Source organism: Ursus maritimus, unplaced genomic scaffold, assembly GCF_017311325.1.
Source record: "Ursus maritimus isolate PB19 unplaced genomic scaffold, ASM1731132v1 scaffold_16, whole genome shotgun sequence".
Lineage (NCBI taxonomy): Eukaryota > Metazoa > Chordata > Mammalia > Carnivora > Ursidae > Ursus > Ursus maritimus.
The window spans coordinates 40,486,801-40,503,361 of record NW_024424008.1 but is presented as its reverse complement, the minus strand read 5'-3'; the positions used below and the strand labels follow the sequence as shown (position 1 = coordinate 40,503,361).

At 40.7% G+C, this 16,561-nt stretch overlaps 1 pseudogene; it reads right to left on the bottom strand.

The window, feature by feature from the left end:
* Positions 1 to 14,889: 14,889 nt before the first annotated feature.
* LOC121102976 lies at positions 14,890 to 14,988 on the bottom strand (annotated as a pseudogene).
* Between the last annotated feature and the right edge of the window lie 1,573 nt (positions 14,989 to 16,561).

Sequence of the window (16,561 nt, the reverse complement as noted above, 5' to 3'; positions counted from 1 at the left end):
ACCTCTTCCATAAAGTTTCCCAATGGTTCCAACTAGATTATCCCAGCAGCTTACTTGCAACTCTACTTATCATTTACTATGTGTATTAGAGTTCCTTAGAGAAGCAGAACCAATAGGATATGTGTAAATATGTATATAAGAAGGGATTTATTTGTAGAGAACATACTGGCAGTTACCTGAGGGGAGATGGGTAGAGGGATGGGTGAAATAGGTGAAGGGATTAAGAGTCTATTTACAATGATGAGCCCTGAATAACGTGTAGCTAATTGTTGAATCACAACAGTGTATACTTGAAACTAATGTAAGACTGCATGTTAGTTATACTAGAATTAAAATATAAATAAAAAATAATACATACATACATAATAAAAAGAAGAGATTTATTATAGGAATCAGCTTGCACAGTTATGGAGGCTGAAAAATCCCATAGTCTGCCGCCTGTAGGCTGGAGCCCCTAGGAGGTGAATGGTATAATTCAATCCTAATTCAAAGGCCTGAGAACCAGAGTAGCCAATAGTGAAAATCCCAGTTTGAATCTGAAGACCCAAGAACAAGGAGCACCCATGTCCAAGTGTAAGAGAAGATAGATGTAACAGCTAAAGCAGAGACAAAATTTATCTTTTCTCCACCTTTTTTAAAATTCTGACTGCTTCGTAGCCACTTGCATTGGTGAAGGCGCTCTTTACTCAGTCTACCATTTTAAGTGATACTCTCTTCTGGCAACACCCACACAGGCACACCCAGTAATAACATTTTACCAGCTCTCTGGGCATCCCTTAGCCCAGTCAAGCTGACACAAAATGAACCATCATGAATCCACTCTTGTCAAGTTGGCTTATGCATCTCCCTAACCCATGCTTACTGGGTAAATGAAGATAATAACAAGGTCATAACTGTGTCTAACATGATAGAACTATTCTGTGTACAACCAAAAACATATCAATTCCTTTCTCAGATGAGGAGGTAAAGGTCTTGAACAACGTTTACTTTGGTCCTGATGTTCCATAACTTCAGTATGATGATGTAAAATTAACAGCACTTAAATATTCATGTGAAGTCAATACACCTATGTTACATGACAGAGAAATAAGAAAGAAAACAAAGATATTTGCTTAATATGTGTGTATATAAACACACAAACATATTCATCACAAAATAAAAGGAAGTACTCATGACGATTACAGCTCTCATTCCTGTAACTAGTCCCCTGTCTGTAGCTGGTATTTATAACAATCTTCTACTACCCATTCTCTATTCCCTTTGCCTTTAGCAGGCACCTCAGCTTGTTGTGGTTCTTAACTGGTAGGCTGATCCAAAACTTCATTCCTGAAGGGTCTGGGCCATTAGTCGTCCTGCCTGGATTGGGTTGTTGTAGTTTTCCATTGGCCTTAATCACAGAGCATGGTGAAGCCTTAAGAAATCTCTTGCATTCCAGACATACTCTTTCTTATCCCCGCTGTGGAGCATAGTCCAATTTTCCCTGGGTAGTCAGGATCAGTCACCCCAGACAACACCGTAACTCCCTTTTTTGCCTGTTGATTCAGAGGCACGAGGAGCCTGAAATGGCCAGCTGGCAATCTTAACTTCCAGTTCACTGGAATCCTTGTTGTCTTCTGGTGGAAGCCATCTTCCCTCTGGAGCTAAGACTTCTAGGTTAGCAGGACATAAAGTCATAAGAACAAGAAGCAAAAATTTGAATAGTGGTTCACTAAGGATAATAGTGAATGGCACCCCTTCCTTTTCCACTCCTCAGGTCCTGGACCAGTGGATCCCGGCTTCCTCAGAAAAGTAGCACCATATACTGGATGCTTCTTCAAAGCCCACTAGGTTATACCTTCTAATGGATTTGGCTTTTTTTTAATCTCTGTTTCTTCTCATTAGATTTGAAAGAAACTTGAAGATAAGAATTGCATTCTAAGTATGTATCTTCTTTGATACTTACATATTGTCTGGAACATTTCATGTGCTGGGTAACGCATTTTAAGTGAATGGATATTTACAGCAGGAAGAAGGATGAATGGCTCCTGTAATCATAAGGCAACATGGGGAGGGGGGGGGAATTGAAGGAAAGTGGTCAAAAGGTAGTACAAATTAAAGTTATACGAAAAATAAGTACTAGGGATAAGATGTACATGGTGATGCTAGCTAACCGTGCTGTGGGGTGTCTAGGAATAGTGTTAAGAGAATAGATCCTAAGAGTTCTCATCACAAGGAAACTTGTTTTTCTTTTCATTTTATTGTATCTACATGAGATGAAGGATGTTAACTAACCCTTTTGCGGTACTCATTTCACAATGTGTGTAAATCATATGCTGTATACCTTAAACTTACATGGTGACCTATGTCATTTTTCAACAAAATAAAATAAAAAGATAATATGATCCTGGGTCATAAAGATGTGTGCAGAAATTGTCACCATTTGATTGCTCAGGAATCTAAGAGAAAGACAGAGATAAATGTTGATACCAGTTTTCAATACATATGGGTTGCCTGATAATCAGCTCTTCCCACCGCCATCAAGGAAAAGACAACCAAAGCCTATATTTACACAGAAACAAAAATAATTTATATTAATTTGCACAATAACACTGAAACACTGAGGAGATGTGTGAGCTGGAATCAGTTAGGTAACAGGAGGTAACCTTGTGGGATGTCCTGATATATGTAAGTATACCTCACATCATTTTCATTACCAGCTTCAACAGGAATAACCACAGTATTTTTCTCCCACTAATATAGTTCATTAGGGCTTTTGATATACTTTCATATCCATTAATTCCTTTAAATATCAGAACAATCTCATAGTTTAAGTACAATCCTGTTTTCGTGCTGGGCAACAAAGAGAAAAGCCCATGAAAATAAGCTCACAACTGTGCTCTCTGGCTTTCAACTACAACAACAAAAAGTTCATGCAATAAAAAATGGACAGTGGGTATAATTAGGAACCTCTTGTCCATTCTATTTTTAAGTTATCTGTGGCAATGAAAGGCATTCATCTTCTGAACAACAATAAAAAATTTCCGGACAATACTGAAAAAACTGCAGACACCTCTTCTTCCCTTCAATCAATTCAATTGAAGCCAAAGGAATACATGTTTCTGAGGGAAAACTAATACACACAATACAGAGGACGTAGATTATTTTTTTTAAAGATTTTTTATTTATTTAGTTGAGAGAGAGAGAGCAAGAGAGAGGGAGCACGAGCGGGGGGCGGGGGCACAGGGAGAGGGAGAAGCAGGCTCTCCACTGAGCAGGGAACCCATGGAGCTGGATCCCAGGACCCTGAGATCATGACCTGAGTCCAAGGCAGACGCTTAACCAACTGAGACACCCAGGCACCCCTCCCCCACCTGGCGTAGATTATTAATAAAGGCATTTACCAGGTTCAGATCTGAATTCATTTCAAACTCCTTTATTTTCCCATTGCAAATCCATTTTTGAAGGATTGTTTTTCTCCTTTCCCCTTCCCAGTGACTACATCCAGGTTAAAAGTAATTTAAAAAATGGCAGAAAGATGCCATGGATTGTATAACAGGAGAAAATTTTGAGCTATTACCACAGGTTGTTTCCCATTGCTCCCTCTTAGCCATTTCCCTCTCCAATTACCATTGTCTTTATTACAATTCTGCCAGTAGTAATAACTTTATATACTATCCTGGGAAGAGAAGTTGATTCAGGTAAAATTCAAAGACTCAAATTCAAGACATTAAATTTGAAAACTCTGCCCTTAAATCTTCTATCAGTGATAAAAGTACTGAAAGTCAAGGCTTTCAAATACATAAACCACAGTTGTGAGAAGCAGGGCGAAAAAACAGAAAAGAACGCGTTATGATCTAGAAACATTTTTCCCACTCAAAAGAAGATAAACGTCTGACCACAGGTAGGAAGAGGAGAATCACAGAAACGTGACAAGAATTTCAATATTTGCAGTTCTCTGAGAAGAACCCTTACTTTTTGCAACAACACGCAGGGAGAGGAGGAAGGGAGCACACTCCCCAGAAGAAACTTCGAATCTGTCTGTTAGAGGTAGCAGAGGGTTAATCCTAGAGCAGAAGGAATGACTGCCTCGCTTCCCAGTGTTATAGCCCTAGTGAGCTGCAAGATTTAAAAAGAACCCCATTACTGGCACCTGAGCTATAAAGTAGCCATTACTGAATGCTTTAGTCAATGACAGCCTCAGATATATGGCCGAAAGCTAAGTCTAAACCCAATGAATAGAAATGGTAGACAACTACCATTGTCTAGAGAGCTCATGTAGTCCCCACCCATTCAGAAAATTCCACCCATCCTTCCCTTTGCCCAACAGCTAGAGTTCCCTGGCGATTAGCTAGTTCAAAGCCTTCTCTCTTCCTGGACACACTTTATCAGAGAATCCATGAAGAAGAAATGATTTTCAGCAGCAAGATCCCCAAAACATCTGGGTTGCATCCCAAGCTGTCCGTCTTGCTAACTTATTAATAACAGAGAGGGATGACTGAAAAACTGGATAAAAAGGTTATCAGCTCCTCTTCCCTCCCTAGCATCTTTCTGATGGCCTTGATTGATGCCAGATTGCCTGGCAAGGAAGAGAAGTGCTATTTTTAGTTGGCTCTGAATCTGAGGGACTTTTATTTCTGCTTGTGAACCTTTATAAATATTTAAGAGAAAGAAAAAGCATGAATGGAAGAACATGTGGGCTCGCGGATATCCATCAAAGCTGTCTGTACAAATCATAGATGTGTATGTGTGTGGAGCTGGAGGGCCGTCTGGAGGTACAGAGCTGCATGTGGATGAATAAAAGAAAACTCCCAAAGCCTTGGAGAGAACTTCAAAGTTAAGAGAAAATCAAGGCTAATAAGGTACACACTCTGAACTCTTGATTCAGCTGCCTTCACCACCTTCAGCCTCTGTTTTCCACTCCTGGACCAGGCGTGCTCACCTTCTCTGAAAAAAAGGAGAAAGGCTAGGTGTGATAGGAGGTCAGAGACTTGGGTTCAAGTTCTGGGTCTGCATGAGGCTTTTGAATGGATGAGCAAAGTAGCTCCCGCGCCGGGTCTCAGAGGCCCCACATGTAAAATGAACGTAGGGCTAACTTCCAAATCTAAATTTGTACTTGTAAAGAAGTCCTCTTCCTTCTTATGACCTTTATCCAAATTGTTTCCTTCGTTTCAGAAAACTCTGAAATGTCTTGCCTTTTGTTTTCTTGTATGGCACATTAAAAAGTCCATTCAACAGGCATTTCCTGAGTGTCTGTTACACCAAAAACCTAGTCCTAGCCTGTGGGAGAGAGGAAGCTCAGGGGAGGATCGTGTTCTCTGGTAGAAGAGCGGGTAAAGTTCTTCTCAGTTCCCTCAGGTACAACTTCAAAAGGCTGCAGTTCCCTTCAGGGGAGAAGAGAGTCTTGGGATTCCTTCTTTCAGGGAAAGAGCTCCCATGGATCCCAGTTTTAGTCAAGATTGTGGCCATTCTTTCTTTCTTTTTTTATTATTTTTTATAATAATTTTTTATTATATTATGTCAGTCACCATACAGTTTTTGACGCAATGTTCCATGATTCATTACTTGCGTATAACACCCAGTGCACCATGCGATATGTGCCCTCCTTACTACCCATCACTGGCCATTCTTTCTATCTTAACAAAACTCCTAATGACATGCCCTACAGGGCCAGAAAGTAGAACAACGCACACACACACACACGCACGCACACACACGCACGCACACACACACACGCACACACACGCACGCACACATCCAACTATTCCTTCAGTCGTATTTGCTGAGCACCTATTAAGCTAAGTACTGAGATTGTAGCGTCAAATTCCACAAGTCCCGCTCTTGTGGAATTTACAATGCAGTTGGGAATGCGCGCATTACAAAATCATTGTAAACTTGATAGGTACACCCAGGATGCCATGGCATGGATGCCCACAGTAGAGGTTCTAACCATCCAGTACACAATGGACCCCTTTATTAATCTCAACACATCCCTCTAGGAGGTCACAGGCAATTCTTCAAAGGTATCATAAGTATCTGAAACCAGCTCAGGAAATTCCGTCAGACTAGCCTTCCTCTCCCGACATCTTCTTCAAACCTCCTGTTACCCTGATGGCTTTGCTCTACGTCTCACATCCCTTTTTTCATCCATTCCAGGCTCAAGGACCCTGGCTGCAGACTACCTCACCTTGCATTCCTTTAGGAAGTCAGTCCAAGCAGCCACCCCTCTGCAATCCAGGTGAGTTTTGGCAGGACCCTCCACCCTGCCTCTCTCCCGGCCCCAGCTCTGTACCACCACCAGCCTTCAGCCACTTGGTCTCCCAGCCTCTAAGGCATCCATGGAAACAGGCAGCTCAGCAGTGAAGGACCTGTAGGTGGTGAAGTAGGGGGTGTGAGTTCACCCCTGGGGGGGGGGGAGGTGGGGGTTTGGCGTGAATGTCTGACCCTTGGACTCGGTACAAACTCTCTGCTCACGGGGGCAGAATGTCAGTAATTTTCTGTGAGTGCAAAGTTCTGAGAGAACTAACAGAAAGAGATGAGTATATGAAACTCCCTGGGACTTAGTATATTCTCAGTACAGAATAAACTGAGACTTCCTCTTATTTAGATATTAAAGCAGTGACAGTCTGCCCCCTGCGCATCTCGCTAGCGGCCTTTCCCTTCCTCGCTCACACGCGAAAACCTCAATAAAGCGGTGCTGTTTGAGCCCACTTAGCCCACGCTGCACTTGCATGCCTCTGTGTGCTTCCCATGCAACTCCCACTCGCTTCCCATCCAGCACATTGCTGCATTTCCCCCCAAACTGTATAAATGTCACTTCCCTTGGGAATTCTTCCCTGACCACCACCTACCACAAAACAGCTAATTTCCTAGCAACAGTTTTCCTATAGCACTTTATACTGTCATTAGCATGAACTCATTCTTTCAAGAGACAGTAACTGGGAACCTACCACATAGCAGGGCCTGATGTGGGTTTTCGGCCTAACTGTCTTCTCCACTAGGCTGAACGACCTGGGGACAGAAACCATGCCTTTTGCCTTGGGATAGTGTAGACATCTAGGACATATCAGGCACTCAATATACGCCTGGTCAATTGATGTAAACTGTGAATTATTCTTTAAAGGAGCTGATGGACAGGAATTGGCAGAGAGGAGATCTGAATTGATGTCTAGGGAATTAGACTCTGTGAACAAAATGGAACTAAATTTGATTAAATGGATCTCTTGCAACATCGTAATTCCATTCCAGAGTGGAAGTCTCCAATTTAGGACAGCTAAGCTCTAGTTTCGAAGCTTCCCTAAGGGATCCCAGGAAGGGATATGATCTATTCCACAGGCCGTGTCCTCTTTCCCCTTTTGGCTTCTGATTCTTAGCATTGCAGAAATATTACTCCCAGAAATAAACTGACCTTTTGAAAAGTAACCGAAATCATGCATTCCAGCCGAGGACAATGAACTTGATGTTTAAAAAATACGTTTCTGTGCCAACATAATGAACTCGTTGGCTACTACTACATTCTCTCAGTTTTTAGATAAACATAAATGTGATTCCCAAACATTTGTTTTAATAAAAACATTTTTTTTTCTTCCTACCTTTGGCAAGTATTATTGAAAATCCAGTGGGGTGGTTAAACACTGCCTTGTATCAAGTCAAGATTGTGAATTCTTTTTTCAGGACCATGCTCATCGTCTGATAACTTGTGTCATCCAAGATAGATTTGGATGTGAGTGCACGTGATAAAAATTTAATTCCATGATGACAAATGGAGAAGTGAAAACACAAGACCCTTGCTTTGAGTCTGATTGGTTCGTTCGTCACTGATAATAGCAGTGATGGATATTGGCACAGCACCTGACAGTTTACCCAACTGTATTTATTGGGTTTTTTTTAAATAGGATCCTCCCAACAAATTGGGGAAATGTTTTATTGTGACTATCGTCTGTATCTTATGGACACAGAAATTAAAATTTGAAAACATTACGTGATTTACCAAAGGACAAATGTAATGCCAGGTTTGGAAACCTCCAGGGTATGGCAGAAAGGGTGGTGGATCTAGGCCAACAAAAGTTGGTTTGATTCTTCGTTCCTCTGCATACTGGCTTTGTGATCTTAAACCATAACGGTCATTACAACAAATATTTACTTAGTGCTCACCATGTACCAGTCAATGTTCTAAGCACTTGGCTTGTCTTGTATTATTTAATCTTCATAAGCGTTTATAAAGTACATTCCATCATTATCCCCACCAATGGCTGAGGAAACGGACACAAAGGGGTAAGAAACTTGCCCAGAATTTTCTAACTGCTAAGTGGGAAAAAACAGGATTTGAACCCAAGTAATCTGAAACCAGAGTCTAACCTCCTAACCACTAGGAAATACTGTTTGCCTGTGAAGTTAGTTGATCTTTCTTACCATCATTTTTTTTTACTCATTAGAGAGAGGCAATGATACCTACTTTGCAGGATTGTTAACGCAAATTAGAAATAATGTCCATCAGGAACCTAATAAAATTCCTGGTACATAGGTAACTCTCACTAAGTTTTCCCATTTTACTAACCTACATGATATTTTCTATGATACATCATGCCAGGATTTCTTGTCCTAACCCTAAATATGGGTCCACAAATGTGCTACAGAGAAAGAGCACCCAAAGTCTGTGTGTGTGTGTGTGTGTGTGTGTGTGTGTGTGTGTGGAGTGTGTATGCATTTTTCTGGAGAAACTGTCTATAGTTTTCATTAGCCTCACAAAAATATCCATGCCCCAGTAAAACACTATCGCTTTGGATAATCTTGAAACAAGTCGTATATTCTCTGCCTCCATTTTTCCATATGGAAAATTATTTAAATATTTTCTCCAGTCAACATCATCAGCAGAAATGCATTTGCCAATTTGACTTACTGTTATCCAACTTTTAAGTACATGTTATAAAAAGAATCCACTTATTTAGATGGGTATAATAGAGTTTCAGATTTTCTGCCTCCTGTATTTTCCTCTGGCTCTATTTGGGGTTGGAGAAAAGTTTTCCTAAGTACGTGTGAGTGTGTGTGTTTACATGGGCCCTCGGGGTAAGTGATTTCTGTGAGGTTGAAAGCCTGGCCTCAATTGGCTGCCCTCCACTTATCGGAAAGCAATGTGCATGTTTATCCTGTTCCCTAATTAATCTCATCCCAGCCAACAGCAGACTACCACCAGCAGCTTTATGCCTCACAACATTTGGCAAGCATGTGGAATGCTGGGGAATGTTTGCAGCACTCGCCTTGTTTGTCATCATGCCCCATCGGGCTCTGCCAGGCTGATGATGACAAGTGGGTGTCAGTGGGCACGCTGGCCCTGCCGCCAAAGAGCTGAATAGGAATGGACAAGGCCAGGGAATCCGAAATCTTACCTGTCAAAGGAAAGGACAGGCATCTGATGCTGATTTTTATGAGATTTACGACAAGTTCAAACCAGCCCATTCCTATTTTTAGTGAAGTTGCTGGTGAGATTACAAAGGGTCTTACTTAATAAGTCCCCCTTGTCTGAGAATGCAAAAGGAAACAAACACTATAAACTGTGTGAGGCTGTGATCACCCCTCCTGTTTGACACTGGCTTTCTCACCTTTTCTTGTCTTTTATTTCTGCTTCTCTGTCACCACTTCTGCCACTTCCTTCAGCTGGTTCTTTGAGCAACACAGCTGGGTTTAATGAGTTCAGTGAACAGAACTAAATATTCCTGGACAAAATCAAGTTATGACATCTCCTTAAGTACATAGTCAATGGTCTTCGAGCAATTCTAGGGAAATCATTCTAAGCTCTTTTCCAAACCCTCTTGCTCCTAGATACTTGGTTAAAGGGCTTTGCCATTGCCAATGTTTGATGCATTTTCACATGAAATTATAATTGTTCAAATTTATGTAGCTCCATTCACCAGAGTCTGACGTTATTATAATCATCTGTAAGGTATGCAAAGGAGAACAGAAAGCAATAATAGTATTTTTAAGTGGTATAAGGCTTTGTTGGTTTTAGACCACTAAACCTTATTTTCTTATCTGTGAACTGATGTGTCATTTTTAAACATTTAGTACCCCCAATTTTTAATAATAGTTTAATGTCCAATATGAATCAGAGGAGACAGTTAATAAGCAACGTTTGATTTATCCTGAAACCCTAGATGACACTTAGTGGAGGCGTGAATGAAGCTTCAAATTGATGACATCCCTTACCTTAAAAAAAAAAAAAAAAAAAACCCTCTTCAAATTTGTTTCCCACCCAAACTACCATTTTTTTCCTCTCACCTTGCTTTCACGGTCACATTTCTTGGTCTCCTCCCACGCATTCCCCAAACCCTTGTAACTTGTGTTCTTCTCTCATCACCTCTAGAAACTAGTTTCTTACAAGTGTCCTAACGTGAGGCACCTGGGTGGCTCAGTCAGTTAAGCCTCAGACTCTTAATCTCAGCTCAGGTATTGATCTCAGGGTCATGAGTTCAAGCTCTGCATTGCGCTCCATATCGGGTGTGGTGCCTACTAAAAAAAAAAGACCCAACAATCTCCAAACATCATTCCCCATCTCAGACCTCTTTTCCTGCTCATCTTCTATGAACCCTCCATAAAGATGACTCCTTCCCCCACCCTACAGCTTCCTCTTTACTTTCAGTCACGCAATCCCACCACTATTTTCCCTACTGCTTATTTTGCCATTCTTATTGGCCCATTTTGTGGAAAGCTTCACCATCAAATATATTCATTATCCACTGTTTCAGTTAATTCATCTACCTAAGAGTATTTATAAATGTCCAAAACTGCCAGGACTGCTTCTCACAATATGGCACACTGAGGATCTGAAAACCTCCCAGCTACGAAATCCCTAGAAACACTAGATAAATATATAAGAAATCATTTAAATAAGGGGAAAGTACCCCGGAGACATAAAAATAGGAGGAAAATCAAAATCATATGCAGGGTGTTAAATAATCCTGAGGCTGCCTTCTCAAGCAAAATCCAAACGCACATTTTTGACCACCTACCACACAGCCTCCCATGACTATGTTACAAAAACCTCAAACTTGATATAGGCTAAAGAAAGAAAAGCAAAACAGCTTTCAAAATGTTCTGTCTCATTTGTTCTCAGCCTAAGCGAATGGAATCACAGCTCTTTCTGTCATTTCCATAGTTCCTGTGTTATCCTCCTCCCAATTCCTCCTGTAACCTGATATCCAGTGTACCTGAAAAGAGTCCTAGCCACCATGTGTCTTGAGGGTTAATTCTTATTAATTCTTTCCATTTGATAAGTTCACGTGGTGGGGCTTCTCTCTTGGATATCTCGTGCATTCTCCAAATCCTCTGCTGAAACTAAATTCCTTCTGTGTTAAGCAGGGACACTGATACTATCCAATTCTTACCAAACTCTTCCTGGAGAATCTTCGGTGCCACAGCAGTGTGACCCCAGTGAGGCTGCCATGTCAATTTGAGTGTCACCCGTGCCTAAAGATCTCGACCGGTCACACTGAGTGTACAGTCTATAGCCCTTTGCCTGGATATTGACGCCAGCAAATTTAGCAACTTGAGAGCTTGCTGCCTACACACCTTTTTCCTCTACCCTGGAAGGGAACACTTCGTACTTATAAGGAGACACCTTGAATCGAAACTTCAATTTTACCAACTACTGGGATTCAAGTATGTCTGAGCATATATCTGGAAAGCTGCTATACCGGGTATGATCGTGCCTACCCGAAGTTCATGTGCATGAGAATGTGATGAGCGTTTGGGAGAGTGCATGTCTCAGGGAAGGAGGGTTAGGCAGAGAATACAGGCCATGAGATAAAGCCGTGGTCACTGAGAAGAAGGAGTAACTTTGAGTTTAATATAATATCAATTTCTCATATACCCATCAAAGCCCAGTACCCCATGAAATCCTGTGCGTAAGCTCTGTAGAAATGGTGTGCCACTTATAGGGATGAAATGGAGTGAAAGCCTTTTTGTACTGTGATAATTACCAGACTGAATTTCTGTTTGCCATCTTGTGCACTCGAGAGTGAAAAGACATCTCAGGCCTGGGGTCAGTGGGAGGGTTGACTGGAAAAGATGACATTTGCTCTCACAACAATACAGGGCCCCAGAGTCCAAGTGATTAAAACTTTGGCTTCAAGCTCAGCCTAGAACAAGAAAGGAAGCAAAGGTCAAGGTGGCGTGAGATGAAGGAAGATCCAGGCAGAAATATTAGGTACAAGAGTAGAATTTCAAGATATTGACATGGTGCAAGTCTTTTAGCTTCAAGGAGTTCTCACCTCCCCCACTTCTTACTCAGTAGGCCTGCATCTAAGACTCACCAACATCACATTCTCATTGCACCCTCTACTCCCCACACCCCCACTAGAAGCTGCAGCATCTAGTCCCAGAGTACAAGGTTATGCTGTAATAACACACACAAACAACACATACACACCAACAACCCCTTCGCATGTATCCTGGTCAGGCAACTGAGCATTGCTTAATTATAATTACCTCCCCTGATCTGTCCTACATCTCTTCCTCTTCCTCTTTCCTTTTTCTTTATTTTTGTACCATGATCAAATATATGTTTTTCAAAGTCTCTCTCCCTCCTACCTCTTTAACAGTGTATGCATCTTCCTAACTCCTGATATGGCTTCTGGAAAGTCAATACCACAGGTATGCCTTTAAAACTACTATGATATCCTCCTCTAAATAATTATTGAATGAGATGACTAGTCTAAAGATTAGCAACTAGCTGGAGACAGAACAGAGATGACTCTCAATATGTAATTTCTCCTCTTGAGAAAAGGAAATTGATCTCATATTGAATTATATCCACTTGATACTGACAGAATAGTTTGCTATGTATTTAACATAGTAGAAATGCTGGATGAATAACAGATGAAGTCATATTGTAGATTCTGGTCATCACTCCGGAGAACGAGTGGACTCAGCGTTTCTAAGCACCCTGGACAGTTCCTTTGCTCTCATCAGTTCTACCCCTTGCATCTTTCCATTTGGATAAATGGGCCCTATTATCACCACACAGGTTTTAAAATGAAATGTCAGAAACTATCTCAGCTGTCATCTTGTACAACTTCTTTTTTGAGAGGTGAAGAAGCTTAGACCGATGGGTCAATTACTTTGTCCAAGGTCACTGCTATCTTGTCTGGAATAAAAACAAACAAACAATTCAAGTCTCCTAAGTCCTATTCTGAAAGCCTTCTCTACAACATATTGAGTTTCCTAAATTCGTCTTAATCATTATTTTAAAAGTAAGAGAGTCCAAGAAAGTTGGGAGAATCTAAACATACTTATTTGCCAAAGCTGACATTCTCTCCTTTCTCACTCACCTTCATAATCTGAGAGTGTAGTTTGGAAGAAAACTGTGTATTCTTTCTACCTAGTTGAAGTTAAAACTCTGCCTTATTTATCTATTTATGTTTTTGTTTATTTTTTCCCTCTCTATATGTGGTCAGGATATGAAGATGTCACAAAAACCAGTGTTTCCAAGGCTCATGCCCCTCATGCAGGATATGGGAGATTGCATTCCTTCTAAGACATTATCTTATACGTACATAAAATTTGGTTGATTCAAAATGCTCTTAACCTAATATTAAATATTTAAATGCTAATTGTACCTTCATTTCCAGCACGCGACTGTACCAATAACCTCATTTTAAAATCACTAGGGCCTTTTGCTGTTGTTGTTTTTGTCAAAAGCCAATGCCAGAGGTGATGTGCCCACAGGAACCTCTAAAAATCCATTTTTGTGCAGCGTTACTTACACTCATCCATTCTTTCTGCATTACAGCTCTATTGGCAACTTTCCTTTTCAATCAGTTTCTATTAATGAATGTTAACACATCACATTTTAGGCTCTGCTAAGATGAAATATTGTCAAAATAAATAAATCTTTCCAACAGCCATGTTCATTTCCTGTTTTCCTTATTTTCCTACTGTGATAGAAGTTTTCTTCTTTTTCTTTAATACCCTTGATTTTGACACTTTCTTTTGGCTACTATACTGCTAATATATCATATTTGCCAAAGTAGCTATTGTAGAATAAACCTAATTCTTCATTCTTATAATCTTATATATTCCCCTCCTAACCTCATCTCTCATCCTTTCTGATCAACCAAAGGGAAAGCCCCCACCAAACTCCCCCACTCCCACCCGACCTTTCTTGCCATCTGCAGGACCAGAACTGTTGCAAGAGTTCTTTCTGCTGCTAGAAAGAAGATTATAACACCAGTTGAGTTGCCACAGCCATACATTCCATTTGTATCCCTCCTCACCCTCCACCTAAAGCCCAGACGTCTAGCATTTCTTCCTTGGATATGATGTGGCCATAATATCAACATCACTCAGAGATGATTCAGGTGATGAGCAATCCATGATGTATAAAAGGCTCAGAGAAATAGTTCCTGGTCAGGTCAGGCTTGAACTGGCCCTGAAAGAAGGAGAGGAGATACCCTAATGGAAAGGAAGAGAGAAAATATTCCATGGGTGATTTCTTGATTTAAGAGGTTGGCTTTATGTATTCATAGGTCTTTCTTTTGTTGTTCTAAAGAATAAGGTTCTTCTTTATTTTTTTTTTAAAGATTTTATTTATTTATGTGACAGAGAGACAGCCAGCGAGAGAGGGAACACAAGCAGGGGAGTGGGAGAGGAAGAAGCAGGCTCTCAGCGGAGGAGCCCGATGTGGGACTCGATCCCGGAACGCCAGGATCACGCCCTGAGCCGAAGGCAGACGCTTAACGACTGTGCTACCCAGGCGCCCCTCTTCTTTATTTTTTTTAAGTTTTTGGTTTAGTTCCAGTTAGTTAACATACAGTGTAATATTAGTTTCATGTGTACAACATAGTGATTCAACACTTCCATGCATCACCCAGGGCTCATCATGACAAGTGCACACCTTCATCCCCATCACCTGTTTAAAAAAAAATGGAACACTTCACGAATTTGTGTGTCATCCTGGTGCAGGGACCATGCTTATCTTCTCCGTATCGTTCCAATCTCAGCGTATGTGCTGCCCACTCATAGATGATTCTATTCAAAAAGACTTTTCAAAAGTCTCTCTGAAGGACAAAGAAAAGTCACATATTTGTGCACATTAGGGCCAAAATTTTATAACTTCTTTATATTAATTTTCTGAACATTAAGAAACATAAGCAAAGTAACTATTCTTGGTAAATCTTACATACTTTAATCAGTTTCTTAGCTGTAGCAGACTCTAAAACTGTCACAGATATTTTTCCGAAGAATTTCTTTTTATTAAGACAGTCCTATTATTTTTAATTTTGCCCCAAAGTTTCTTGCAATCTTCTTAAAAGTTGAATTTTTGTTTAATAAATTTGAAATTATTGGCATTGCCCATTGACTTGTCTTGTAGACCATGTTATTTTTTATTGAGAAAAATCTCCAGGTGGTCAGATGAGGTGAGACCAAATTCCACTGAATAGGGAAGATGCTTAATTCTAATTCCTTGTAAGAAAGTGTACAAATATTTCAGCTCAAATGTCTTCAAAGTTTCTATTTTTGGGTTTCCACCCAAATTATTTTCACTTCGTAGAGGATCAAACTCTTCAGATAAGATGTTTCTATTTGCCACATTTAAAAATGGTGGCCCAGAAGGGAGGGGGCTGGGGGATGGACAAAATGGGTGAAGGGGAGTGGGAGGTACAGACCTCCAGGCATGGAACGAATAAGTCATGGGAATAAAAGGCGTTCATAGGGAATAGGGTCAATGATATCGTAATAATGTTGTATGGTGACAGATGGTAGCTACGCTTGTGGTGAGCATAGAGTAATGCATAGAGAAGTCGAATCACCATGTTGTACACCTGAAACTAATGTAACATTGTATGTTAACTATACTCAAAATTCTTTAAAAACCTTCATAAAATAAGTACTTCATAAAATGCAAATGTTGCAAAGTCATAAGTCTTCTCAACTTTCCTTCCATTCTGGAAGAAAATATAAATGCATCTAATTAAAAATAAAATTTCCATTAAAAGACTATTTCCCAAAGCTGAAATATTTCAAGGCTTTATTGAATTTTAGGATTAAGGTTTATATATTCTGAGTTCTCACAGTCTCATTAGATGAGATTCGCCCCACACTGGCAACCCAGATCAATTTTTCTGTTTTTGTATTTATTTTCAGGATCGTCTTGCTCGAACACTTTATTTCTAGTAATTGAAATTTTCTACAATCTTCAAAAACTAAAGTTTTGTGGTGTGCCAATTATTGAAAACTTTTTTTTTTTTTTTGACAGTTGGCTGACCTGCCAGCCCACCACCTCCAGCCTGTCCTGCAAAGGGTGAAAAGTTGGCCCCCAGGGCCCTGGCCCTGGCTGTGGCCACCCTGCCTGGCCCAGGAGTTTCTGGGTCCCAGCCACCACAAGCAACAGCTGCAGCACAGCCGACAAGTGGAACATTCCAAAAACTTTAATAAGATGTTCAAGTGATTTGGAGCAAAATACAATTACAGTCAGGTAGCTCATGGGGCGCCTGGGGGGCTCAGTCAGTTAAGCGGCTGCCTTCAGCTCAAGTCATGATCCCAGAATCCAGGGATTGAGCCCCGTGTCGGGTTCCCTTCCCAGCAGGGA